Genomic DNA, 12,838 nt, shown 5'->3' on the forward strand with positions numbered 1-12,838 from the left:
ATGACACTGAGGCATTTTACTTTATAAAACAAGAACTAGCCATGCATGTGGGTTTTAAAGTGGAGAGGGCCATTACAGTCCTCTGCTATCTGATGAGCTTCCAGAGGGCAGCACCGAGCACAATGAAACTGGTTTGAGATGAAACAGGGAGATCAACGGCCCATCGTCTGAACTCTCTGCCCACATTTTGGCTATCTATCTCATGAGTTTCCTCGGGGCAGGAAAGACCAGCTGAGAACAGATACCACAATACCTAACAAATTCATCTGATGCCAATTTCTCTCAGGGGCTGTGTAATATACTTAACCACTGTTCCCATTAGAAACACCAACCTAATTAGTTTATGTAACTGCATTAGATGGAGAAGGCGCATGCTGCTGATAGTTGCTTAGTGGGAATGTAGTGTAGATCTTCCTTTTGTCCACTTATAATTAAAGTGATCTTCTTTGTATATTAGATTCAGTGCCCTATAATGAAATGCAATAAAGATTCCTGAAGTAAATCACATTTTTCTTAATATGTTTAAACAATTTTATGGAGTCTTTTATTGATTGGAGGAGGACCAGTTTCAGGAATAATGTGCTTAAACAGACATGACAAACCATCCAATTACCCAGCACTTCTCAAGGCTAATGCTTGAAGTAACGATCATGTCACACAATGGTGCCACTTCCATTTGTGCCAGACACCTGAGAGGCAGTGATCATAAACCTCTGCAATGGGTGGGGTGGGGGATTTCAGCAATAACTGGGAGAAAAGCCTGTCACTGAATTGTCTGCAAAGACTAATTTAGCATGCTGTGAAATCTTGATCAAAATTACCCACCAACAGAATCAGATAAGCAACTTTAAATAGTAAGAATACGGAGTTATGTTCAGTTGAGCAGTGGCAATTTGGACAACACTGATTCTTCAGTGGAAAGATTGAAGCAAAATGCAAAATATGATACAGAACAAGGAATGCAAACACTGATGAAACACGAAGATGGCTGAATAGGCTTTTATTACCAGATGAAACAACTGTACTTTAAAACAGGATCACATTTTGGTTAAAAAACAAACAAAGTCAAGGAACTGTACATTAGAGCTAGGTGCTTTGTGGAACTAGAAATGTAAGTAAGTTTTTGCTTTTATCTGATGATGCTTGAAAGAAACACTTGTGTTCAGTTTTGTGAAAAAAATGTTTCCTCTTGTTGAGCTTTCGTTTAGAAGGACATATTTCTCTTTCACTAGTGAGAGCAGTTGTGTAGCTATACATGCACAACAGTCTGCCCAGGACAGATCTTTAATTATACCTATCCTTTCGTGACTTCACTGGGACACAATTGCTCAAGGCTAATAAGGATTAAGCATATTCAATGACTCTGAAAAAAATGTCTTAATGCTAGTCTTCCTAAATCCCCTGTATTATTTGGAACAATATGAGCACAGCAATGTCTATTTGCAAGTGAAAGGGGAAAACTTTACACTTTCATGCAGTCATGCCCACGTCCTGCTTTACTAAAAGCTGGGGTCCTGCCTTACTAAACCTCACTGTTCAAAAGATCCCAGCGAATATCCTTGTGCTCTGCAAGGAAAGGACCTGCCAAGGCATCACAGTCGTGGTCACATTTGTCTGACTGGGATGGCCACTGATGTTAAGTGATTTGCCTGGGGTTACAAGTGAGTTCATGGAGGGGTTTAAATGAGGACCCTGGCCTAAAGGGTCCCAGAGTGACAGATTTTACCCTCTACCAAGTGACATAGCCTACCTCTGCTTGGCATCTGATAAATGAGCAGCTTTTCCAGCATGCAGCAAGGTGGAAGGTGAGTCCCATCCCACCGGCCGCATGGCCAGCAATGTCCCCAGGGACAGGAGGCACAGGCAGCCAGATCTGACTGGGAAATTCAGGGAAAGTGGAAAAAACTCCATGTCTAACAGAGGAAGTAATAAAAACAATCAGACCTGCTTGAAAAGCTGCAGGCAAGAAGATAGGTAAATGCTTCCCCGGCTCTCTTGAACCCCACTGACATTATGCTCCAAGGCCAAAAACACAAATGATGAATTCAACAAAAAAGAAGCACCAGGACAAAACTGCATTCAGAAATCTCCTTTGCTTTTTACCTCTTGCAACCCTGAAGTTTTACTGAGAGAGCACCTGAACATCACTTCCCTCTTGCAGAGTGAAATATGAAATACTTGGCAGCACTGCATGGCAGATGCAGTGCTGTGCACAGGGCTGTGGCAGCCACGGAGCTGCAGTGGCATTATGCAGTGCATTGTACTCACTTCAGGCAAGGGAGGATTTAGAAAACAGATACTAGACACAACACAGTGTTAGAAAAGTGGATCATGTTGGTCATCTCATGTCTGCCTGGTGCTGGTGCTCTCCGACAATACAAGCAGGCAGGGGCTGGGGCATCTCCACAGCAGCTCTGTACCCAGGCTTCTGCTTGATTTTGGCAGCCCTCTGCTGTCAGCGACACCGACACAGAGCCCAGAGTCTTGCTCCTACACTGCGTATAGGTGGGTCCTGCTCTCCCTGCAACGGACACCACTCTTCACATATGTGTCAGTGGCACCCCTGAATTCCAGCCCCAGTGGTGCTCAGCCCTTGTACCGCCGAATACCAACCTTCATAGACTCAACACTTGCACCCCAAATGCCAGCCCCAGTGGGCTCAGCCTCTGACCGCACTAAGGAAGCCCCTTGCTGGGGTTATTCCAGACCCCAGACCAGAGAGAGGGCGGTGGTATGGCTGGTCCATCCCCCCAGCACCCTGTATTTAGCAGCAGCATCTGTCCAAGCGGCACGTGACTCATCTGGGTCTGGCCACCTGCCCGCATGATGCCTTTCAGTATGACTCTGGGGATTTCCACAGAGAGGCGAACGCTGCTGGCTCTGGTGGGGCAGAGCTGGGGGGTCCTGCATGCCAAAGCCCCCACAGGCAGTTGGGGGCAGCTCCTCTCCATCCCCCTGCCAGGGCTGCCAGAGGGCTGGCTGGTTTCCAGTGAGGGCAGCGAGGATGGGATGCTTCAATCCTCCCACTCAGCGCTTGGGTGACTGGCCAGCCACAGCGAAGGTGAACTGTTGGGATGTGGTGACAGCAAGCTGCTGCTTGCTGTTTGACAGCAAGCTGAGCAGGGTGGTGCCAGGGAGCCCCTCCAGAGCAGCTGCTTTCCTGGGTCAGCATTCAAGGATGGGACACCGGAGGAAACCCAAGGGCCAGCTGCATCCCAGCTCAGTGGGATCTGCCTGCATCACCGGTCCTGGGGCCAGGGTTCCTTGGAGTCATTTTCACAGAGACTTCCCCTCTTGTCCTTCAAAGGACCATCCACCAGCAAGAAATGCTTCTGGGCAAGTTGGGCTACAAAGACACTGGACAGCGGGAGCATGCCTCCTGCCAGGGCACCTTCCCTCTGCACTGGCCATGAGCACGTCCCCTGTATAGCTGGAAGCCACTCAGACATGTTCAAGCTTCCCCATTGAAAGAAGAATAATAAACGTTTCTCTGCAAGGGCAGCTGTAAGCTGTGCACACCCAAAGCTTGCCCCTGAGAAGCACTGCTGCAGGCTGTCAGGAAGGAATTGCCAGGCTCACTGCCAAGGAGGCAAAATTGCCTGAAATACTGGGAATTGTCACCTGTCTGGTAGTCTGCCATTAGCATCCAAGGGCAGCTCGGAGCCCCCTCCACTCAGACACGGGAGTGCATGCAACTGTCCGGCTTGGGCTGCAGATCCCCAACTCTCCCCATGTAAGCCATTCCTCTGTTTAAAAGTGTTATTTTGGGAAAGAAATGAATAATGGGAACAGCACTGGAAAAGCACAGGGAATTCAGCAAACAAAAGAAAAGATGCTATTTTTGAAAATGCCTCAAACTGGTAACTGTGGCTTGTTTTAACCCCTTCTTTCCCAGCTGTCTCTTCTCCAGCCTGCCAGGAGGGCCATCCACAAGGATGGTGGGAGCTGCACGCAGGAAAGCTGTGTTTTACTACAGGCTCTCAGTATGAGAGCCACACCACAGTGAACTAATAGCAAAATACACTTCAATTTTTAATCAGACACTTTGAATTAAGTGAGATGGGGGTTTCTGCAAGGGTCCCAGTATCTAATAAAAAGAGCAAAGCCCAAGCAAGCAGTCACCCTACTAGTGCTTCTGCCACCTTTTGTCATCTCTCAAAGAACTGTATTTTTCTAATTGCAGCATCACAACAAGCATTATGTGGACTTGGTGAGTGCGGGCGTCTAACCCTGCACAGCAGCTAACTGCCCGTGGTTCACAGAGAAAAGGCCATCACTGCTGCGAGTAAAGAAACTGAATCTGCCAAAGCTGCAGATCCAGGTAAACATTATAAATTTATCTTAACAAATCCACCAAGACCCCCATGGCGCTAGCATAGAGTATGTGATACTGCGGTTTCATCAGCTCTCATTTATCCTTGCCACTAGTGTCACCTGATCTGCCAGGTCTCTTTGCAGCCTTGGTCAGCACTGGCATGGCTCTCCTCTCTGTGGCATCCTGCAAGAAGGGACAGCACAGGTGACATCTGGGCCACCACTGCTGGCGACTCTGCAGGTCCTCCTGACAAAAGCAACCAGCTGCTCTCCCTCGTGGGCTAAACCCTAGCAGAAGAGAGGCAAAATAAGAAACAAATGAACAAATGTGGTGGAGCTGCTGCCCTGATGGTGCTGGAGGAAGAACAGCTAAGGTCTGAGCTCATGTTTTCAGTTCCTAAAGTGACACTACTCTGCCCAACCGCTGCTGTGTGTCAGCTGGGACTCCCATGGATGCCATGGAGCCAGTGGCAGGGACAGCGGCTTCTCTTTCACAAGCAATCTCATTTCTGAAGTGTCAGAAAAGAGTTAATTCTGTTTAAGGAAGAAGACTCCGAACACTGCTCCCTGAATTTTCCCTTCAGGAGAAGTATGCTATCTTTTGTTCAGAAAGAGAAGAGTTCCTCTTTCCACTGCCCCTGACCTTTCCAAGTCCTAGCACTTCTGCCTTTCACTGAGCTCTGCTTCTCAGCTTTTACCTTAATGGTAACAAGGGGAACTTCCTTGGGAGGAGTCACTCAGTTCCTTCATCAGGCTCTGACAGCAGGGGTAAAGCAAAATGTAGATAGTCTTTCTGCAGAAGTGCCCACTACCCAGCAGCTTTTCAATAACTCAGTGACCAGATAGTGCCACAAAGACCTCAGAGCTGTAAGTGGTTTAACATGCCTTGCAAGTCACATTGGGGATTTTGATTAAGGAAACCCTCCAATGCAGCAAGGAAGAATGGCAAATTCTGATATGTTCTCAATTTTTAGCAGTAAAGTAATTGAAAGTGAAGGGTGAAGTGAAATAATTGAAAGTGAAATCTGTGTGCTGTGTCAAATCAGCAATATTGTTCAAACAATAGGAGATCGTGGTTAGACTGAAAGATGTATCTTTGGCCAGCTGTAATTTTGCACTCCTCTTGTTCGCATCAGCCTGTGAAATAAGTCTACAAAAATGTAAGCTACCCTTCAGATGAGGCTGTTTTAGTAGGGTCAGAACGGCTTTATGTGAAAAACCTCACACAAGATAAACAGCTATGAATAGGACACTTGACAGACAGGTCCAGAGGACAACAGACAGTGTTTCTGCTGAGATATAATTGCTCTAATTGGACCTGGGCTTGCTAAAATGGTAAAGCTAAAGAGGACTCTGCAATCATGCTGCCATTCTGCACAAAAGAATAGTGTTGTGATAGGAAGCATATAGCAGTTGTGGAAATAATCAACGGCTTTGTGCTTGCTTCCCCCTGGTATCTTGGATTTGCCATTAGGAACATGCACACAACATGAGCAGAATATTTTCTTTAGAGTTAAAAGGCTGAATTGCTTCACGGCTGAAGTCTCTTTGAGTATTATTCAGCTGAAGTTAGACACTTCAAATGAGCTGGATCCATTGTGTTTTTGCAATCCTGGAGGAGACACAGAAAGGCCATGTGAGGTATAAGCAGGGAACCCGCCTGCTCTAGGAGTGAGGGAATTTGGTGAGGAAAGAGGCTAACTTTGACGTTCTTCAGCTTTAACTTGTCTTTTCTAGAGCGAAAGCTTGTGAACTACCTGATCTGCTCATCTAATAAACCCTCTGTACACGTAATCTTGGGTATCTCTAAAACCCAGTCTCTTCTATGATATGAGAACAAGCATGAAGCGCTTAAAGGCAAAATCTTTGTCCTCCAGTAGCACATACTGTGCAAGGGTTGACTATGCAGTGTTTCTCCAGCCCTATTTTGAACCCAGCGTCCAGCACTGAGAGCAGCCCTTCTAGCCACCGTTATATCAGATGGCAGCAAAATAACAGAGCATCACTAGTCATGTAGGAAGCATTTCTCTTCCCTGACTCCCTCAGGCAGCTCCGCTTCACAAGGGTGTTGGCTGGCCTGTACTGCAAATGCCCAGGGACACTGGGCAATGCTACCAGGGCTCCCTCCTGGGGCAAACACAGCAGTGCAGGAACAGTGACAGCAGAACAGACAAGAAGTGGCAAGCCTGTCCCTAGCCTCATCCTGCTATCACCTGGTCCCTTAGTCCTGCCCAGGGCTCTCCTTCCCCCACTTGCCCCATCCCACCTGGCCCATTGTGCCCCTGCAGCAGAGGCCAGCCAGGCTCTAGCCTGCTCCCAAGGCCCCATTCACTTGATGGTGAAATTCAGCACACTGCTAAGAGGCTTTGTGACAAATATGGCAGGTATAAACCTGTCTCAAAGCCTTTCAACCCCAGTGTGCACCTGCTTCCACGCACAGACAAAGCTGACTGAAACACTGTCTCCTGCTCCTCTGGAGTTTCTAAGCAAATGTGTAAAAATATGGGTGTGATGCTCAGGAGCTGCTCATGCCCCACCTGCAAAACAGCACTCACACAGGGCTCCCCAGGCGAGGCCACTTATACATAAAGAGCCAACCTGGCTTATTGCATCCTCCCTAACAAAAATGCCTTCTCAGGACATCTGCAGCAACGCCCTGTAGCTCCTGCCCTTTGCTCACATTGCAGATACCAGACCCAGGTTGCAGGATGTGCATCAGCCAAAATGCAAGTGACAGGGTGCACATCCTCCCCTGCGCCCAGGCAAAGCATCAGGGCTGGGTATAGGTGGGTGCAGGAAGGTGGCCCTGGGCAGGCACAGGAAAATGGTCTTGTTCTTCAGAGCACACTGGAGGCAACAATGTTCCTGAGTCACTACAGCCCATTTACCCACACAGTCCTGGGTTCACAGGTCCACACTCCTCCTTTTTCTGTCCTGCCCTGACATTTCCTCTGGAGAAGCACTGGGACTGTCTCTCAGCAGGACTGTGGGAGATGTATAGGGACATGAAAGCATCAAACATGCCCCACACTCAGCTTCTGCCTCCTCCCAGTGCTGGCTTTGCTTTGTGCATCACAGACTTTGCTCTACATATTGGCCTGTCCAACAGCCCAACAAAGTGGTGGGAAAAATTGGCCATGCATGATGCTCTCCAAAGAACTGTGTGTCTCAGATGAAACTGGACAGGATTTATTAACAAAAGCCCATCTAAAAAGAGAGGATATGTTCCTTTCCAGCTAATATGTCTATGATAAGCCAAAGACTGTAACAAGAATAGCAAAAATCTATAAGGATTGACATCAGTGAGATTTACGCAGCTAAAACTTTGCACAAGTCTGTGAACATGTACAGCAAAAAGTCTTGAATTACAAAAGAAGAGAAACAGAGCTAAACCAAGACCCATCCTCTGCTCTCTCCCGTGAGAGGAGGCATTGCTGGGAATTCCAGGCTCTGGGCAAATTAAAACCAGCATTTCAGCCCAAACTACAAGCTTCTTGGCTTTTCTGTGTGTAAATCAGATCCTTACATTATCTCAGTGTCATTTTGTGGCTGAAAGCAGTTCAGCAACTATCAGCACAGCCAGACTGAAATTCAGCAGAACAGGATCTGAGCACTTCAGCTCTTAATGATTAGATGTTTCTGTGGAAATGAATCTTACAGAAAAATGAAGTTCGGCAGAAAGTTGACAGTGTGTGGAGACCGCAGAAGGGAGAGGAACTTTACAACTCGGCCTTCACATTTTCCACCTATAGGATTTCAACATTTGCTAAAGTTGTACTGAGGGCAGCTTCTTCACAGTGCTCCCTCTGGGAAATATCACATTCAGCAATTCCTGAATTACAGTTTCTAATTATATTTTCATACTGTAATGCTGTCTGAAATGCACATTTGATGACAGAATAATTCGATCCATGTAAAATAATTACAAAATTACTGTTTCTCAAACCTCAACTCATACTCCCTGCTATTTAAGAAGATAAATTTAACAGCAGCAAAAGTACAGCCAAAACATAGTCTATTTTTTTAACTGTTATCTGACTATAACTGTCTGCATAGATTTGGCTCACCATGGAAGATTATTTCTAAAATATGACTACCAAAAACATTCCAGAATTAGGATTTTTGTTGCTTTAGCTTGGAACCAACAATCAGGTCAACTTTTATTTTGCATTCAGAGTACTATACGCATGGCATCTGCATTTAATTGGAAAAGCAACTGTTGATTAAAATGACAAATCTCTACTGCAGCTTAGTTATCATTTAAACCAGTTGTTGCTAATGTTGATGCAGGACATTAAATTAGCACAATGTAATGATTTTTAGCAGGGTGGAAGCCAACTTCTGCAATATGTAATTTAAGAGGCTGAAACTCCATACTGCTACATCAGTTCCCGCTGTTTGACAATTCCCCTCCTGTACGGGGGATTTTATTCCCCTCCCTGAATTATTGCCTTGAGTAGAGGCTGGGACCTTTAAGACGACAGCAGAAATCTCATTCTGTTTGAAAAATGCGAGGAGGAGTCAGTTCTCTGCATTGCAAGGGTTTTTTTAGGTTTTATTATGCTTCTAGCCTAAATTTAAATTGTCATTGCCCATCAACTCAACCAGATCAAGGTAGAGCACACTAAAGGCTTGAGTGTGTTATTATTACTAGGCTGGAGGCATCAACAACTGGTGTCTGTTTTTAATTTCCCTGGCTGTATCCAGTTGTGTGAGAAGTGACTCAAGGAGACCTCAGTCCTGCTTTTAGCCAAGGTCTCTCCTAAGGTGAAGTGCTCCAGTTTCTCAGGAATCGCTGCTCTGCTTGCCCTTCTCCATGGACAAGGAGACTGTCGGAAGAGATCATCTCATGTGCGTGCAAGGGGGTGACATTTCCAAATGATATGAAGGCTGATGGGAGGTATGAGGGTCAATCTGATCTCCCCAGAAGAAGGTGAAGTGTCACCAAGCCTGCGTTCATCTCTTTTTTTTTCTCTTTATGTCAGAGGATTTCAAGTCCAATTAACTTGGCAGTCTCACAGCTGTGGCATTGGGCAGAAGATGAGGGATGGGCTGCAGCCACCTTCCCCCTCTCTTGGCGGTAGGAAGAAACCTACAGGTTGCTTGTTCTTTTCTCATGGTGGGTGAAACCATTGGCAGGGCAGAGACAGCAGGATGCTTAAGCTTACATTGCCTGGCAATTTCACACACTCCCAAGGTAAAATCCATGCATTTGTCAAGATGGGTTGGTACAGAGCTGACCAGCAAAAATGAGAGCATGAAATCACTGAGCAGAGACACGCAGCCCTGGGATGACTCTCACACACTGTCCCCTGCCCTTCTCCTGAGGATGGACCTGTGCCTTTTCCTCCAGTTGCAGACTCTCGCACTGCCTGCGAGCTGCCTGCCTGCCTGCATTTTGGCTGTCCCCACCTTCTGGGGTCAAAGGACCCCAGGCCAATGGGATGCTCAGAGTCCACAAAGACTCAGTGAGAGGGGACAGAGCTGGTCACTCTGCCAAGCAGGACACATCCCTGTGCAACCTCAGTGGCACTCACCAGCTTCCCCAGTAACGCTGCCTCTCAGATCTCCTGCTGCAACGTGGCCAGGACCCTTCTGCTAAAATGTGAAGCAGTTTATCATCTTCCTCTCTCAGGTCAAGTTAGTGCCTTTTGAAGACTTGCTCAGTATCACTAAAGCAAGATATGTTCATTCCAGTTGGAGATGAGGAGTCTATTTTTAAAATATTTCTAATTAATAGCTCTTGAGCAGAAGTTGCATCAATTATTTTTCCCCCTGCAGCTGTTTAAGGCATCGAATGCTACAGGACACTATATTCAAGCCAAAGTGGATGAGGTGAGGCCCCAACCCTCACCGAGCATCATTGCCACACTGACAACTCAGGTCAAACCTGGCAGATGACTGCAGGTATACATGGAGCCAAATCCTTTAGATGTGAAAGTGAATGACTTTTCTTGAGTGGCAGGTGCTGCTCAGCTCGAATCTGTCCCGGTACTCCATGCCCCAGTCCCTCACCAGACTTGCCCCACCAGCTGGTGAACAAGCAGACCTTGGAGGGTGGTGGGTCACATCGACTGCCTCCTCCTGCCCTTCCCTCCTACTCCACCACCCAGACTTCGGGGGGACTCACATGCAGGTGGGGGGACACAGACTGCCATTGGCCAGAACACGGCTCCCCATGCCAGCTGGGGAGCAGCTGTGCCCAGCTCAGCCTGCGCGGATCACCTGAGCGAGAATGCCGAGAGCCCCACTCCCCACGGGAAGGCTGTGCACCGGGTGCTAGCACCTCTGCACCGAAGCTGTGTGGCTCCTGTAAACCTCGGTTAAAGTCACCTATGACAAGCCAGTCAAGATTCCTCATGCGCTGATGCATTGACATCAGGTGAAGAATTTAATAAAAAAATATTTCAAATATTTCAGCCCCCCAAAACATTGATGGTTTAGGCACAAGAGAACAGATGAGATAACACCAAGTGAAATGGTTTAGAGGTTTCAGACGCATTTATCCTTGCTGTTCTGTTAAGAATGCCAAATGCAGTGAAATCCAGAGCATTAAGCCATAACTTTCCTTACAGAAGTGTTTTCAGTTTTAACCTCTGCTTGGCTCCCTTTCTGAAACAATTACTTCTGCCGCATTTGGTAACATTAGAATAATTTTTACAGAATTTTTTATCTTTTATTGCTCTGTGTTTTAAATTTTTTTGTAGCTCCGTGATTGTTTCAGACTGGCAGCTGCTTTAGAAAATCATTACCATTATCAATAAACCCTTTGAACTTTGGGAGGAAGGGAACAGAAGTATATAATTAGAGAAGATAAGAATGATCTAGCATACTTTTCCAGGAAACAACGCACACGATGCTTCAGCTGTAATCTGTTCTTAAAATGAATCTATATGTTCCCACACAAGCAAACTCAGGCTGTGGCACTAAACTTCGGGAGCCTGGGATCTCCCTTCCCCACAACAGCCCCCTTAGAGGGGGCAATACAGAAACAGAACCAAACTGCCTCTTTTTTTTACCAAAAGACCCAAATAGCATTTCATTTTTCAATCACTGTGATGCTGTTCATGCTGCTGTTCTTGTTTTAACTATTCTAATTGCTCTCAACCCAGAACAGAAAAAAACCCAACAAAAAACAAGCCGTGCATATGCGTGTGAGAAAAAGGGTAAAAGCCTGTGTTAGAGCAACGTTGCTCTCTTGTCATATTTCAGATAATTTTTCAGGAAGCTCTTGATCCTTTCCTTTGTAAACACTACACAGTCAAGAGTGCCGCGTGCCCCAGGAGAGGGACAGAAAGCCCGGGGAGTGTGTGAGGTGCAGGGACTCCGTGTGAACAAAGATGATTTAAACACTCAAACTTTGGGAGTTGGATTTCAAGCTGTTCCTAGCTGCATCAGTTGCTGGCTTCCCCTCACTGAACACGTTGGGCACAAACCCGCCTGAATTGGACAGCATTGAAAAACTACAAGCTCCAACAGAGGTATAAAGCTGTAGAGATGCCCAAATCAACACAATACCTAAACGTAATTTCTTTTAACTCCCAAATGCATTAGCCTAGGATTACTCATGTTCATTTATATTCCTAAAGTGACAAACGAGAACAATATCATTTTATTCGCCTTTCATGGATCATTAATCTAAATTTAACTCTGCTTTGCAGTCTGCACACAGAATTAGTAACTGGAAGCTGCTTTGCATTTATCTGATAGTGCCGGGGTTGTTCATCAAGGCAAACTTCCAGCCAAAACAAACAAGTGAAAAAAATATCAGTCACGATAAGCTGCTTTCTATACTATTTTTTTTAAAGGAAAAAACAGTACCTGACGAGAACATAAAGCAAATGGTTACCTCACACTGCAGAAATGCAAGTTTTTAATAGTCCATGCTCTGGCAGCCCCTGAGAAACAGCAGCGGCGGCGACGGCGGTGGCGGGGATAAATCCAGCATCTACTAGGTTCTCACAAGGCTTTGGCTGAGCGGCCGAAACCGCAGGCTCTGCCTCCAGCTGACGTCAAGGCGGCTGTCACATGGCCAGGCGCAAGCCCAGGGAGCACTGGTTGTCCTGGCAACCCCAGCACTGCTCCGAAATTATTTCAATAGGTCATCTGTCATACTGCGCGCACACTGGAACCATCACGGGCGCCCGGACAACCCAAACACCAAGGGCTCGCTGGGGCTCACTGGAGCTGCCTGCACCCCGGGGTTGGTCCCATCACCGACGCTCTCTTAACCCTGTCCCCTTAAGAAAACATGCCTCCCTCTTCCTCTTCCTCCTGCATCCCCAGTCTCCGGCAGAAAAAAACCCTTATACGCCTGGTTTGCCCAAGGAAAGGGGCAGAAGTGCTGCCCTCCATGTGTACCAGGGCACCTCAACGATGTGAGGCTTGGGTGCTGCACCAGCTAGCTAAAATTAGGGTCTTTCAAAATGACACACAGCTGAGGTTTTATTCATAGCCACAGAGATGCACATTTGGTCGCCAGCATCTCTGCCCAGATTCGGGGTGAGGCAGAGGAAGTCCTTGC

At 46.7% G+C, this 12,838-nt stretch overlaps 1 protein-coding gene across 2 annotated transcripts in view; it reads right to left on the bottom strand.

The window, feature by feature from the left end:
• The window catches only part of NCALD (neurocalcin delta), a 58,700-nt gene extending 46,401 nt beyond the window's left edge, over positions 1-12,299 (bottom strand). The window contains exon 1 of one of the 2 annotated variants that reach the window (XM_074885780.1): positions 12,164-12,299. The gene's annotated coding sequence lies outside the window, so the exon portion shown is untranslated. Of the gene's footprint in view, positions 1-12,135 lie in introns of both variants that reach the window. The other variant, XM_074885789.1, reaches the window with a different exon arrangement.
• Between the last annotated feature and the right edge of the window lie 539 nt (positions 12,300-12,838).

The sequence above is a fragment of the Strix uralensis genome, chromosome 1, assembly GCF_047716275.1.
Source record: "Strix uralensis isolate ZFMK-TIS-50842 chromosome 1, bStrUra1, whole genome shotgun sequence".
Classification (NCBI taxonomy): domain Eukaryota; kingdom Metazoa; phylum Chordata; class Aves; order Strigiformes; family Strigidae; genus Strix; species Strix uralensis.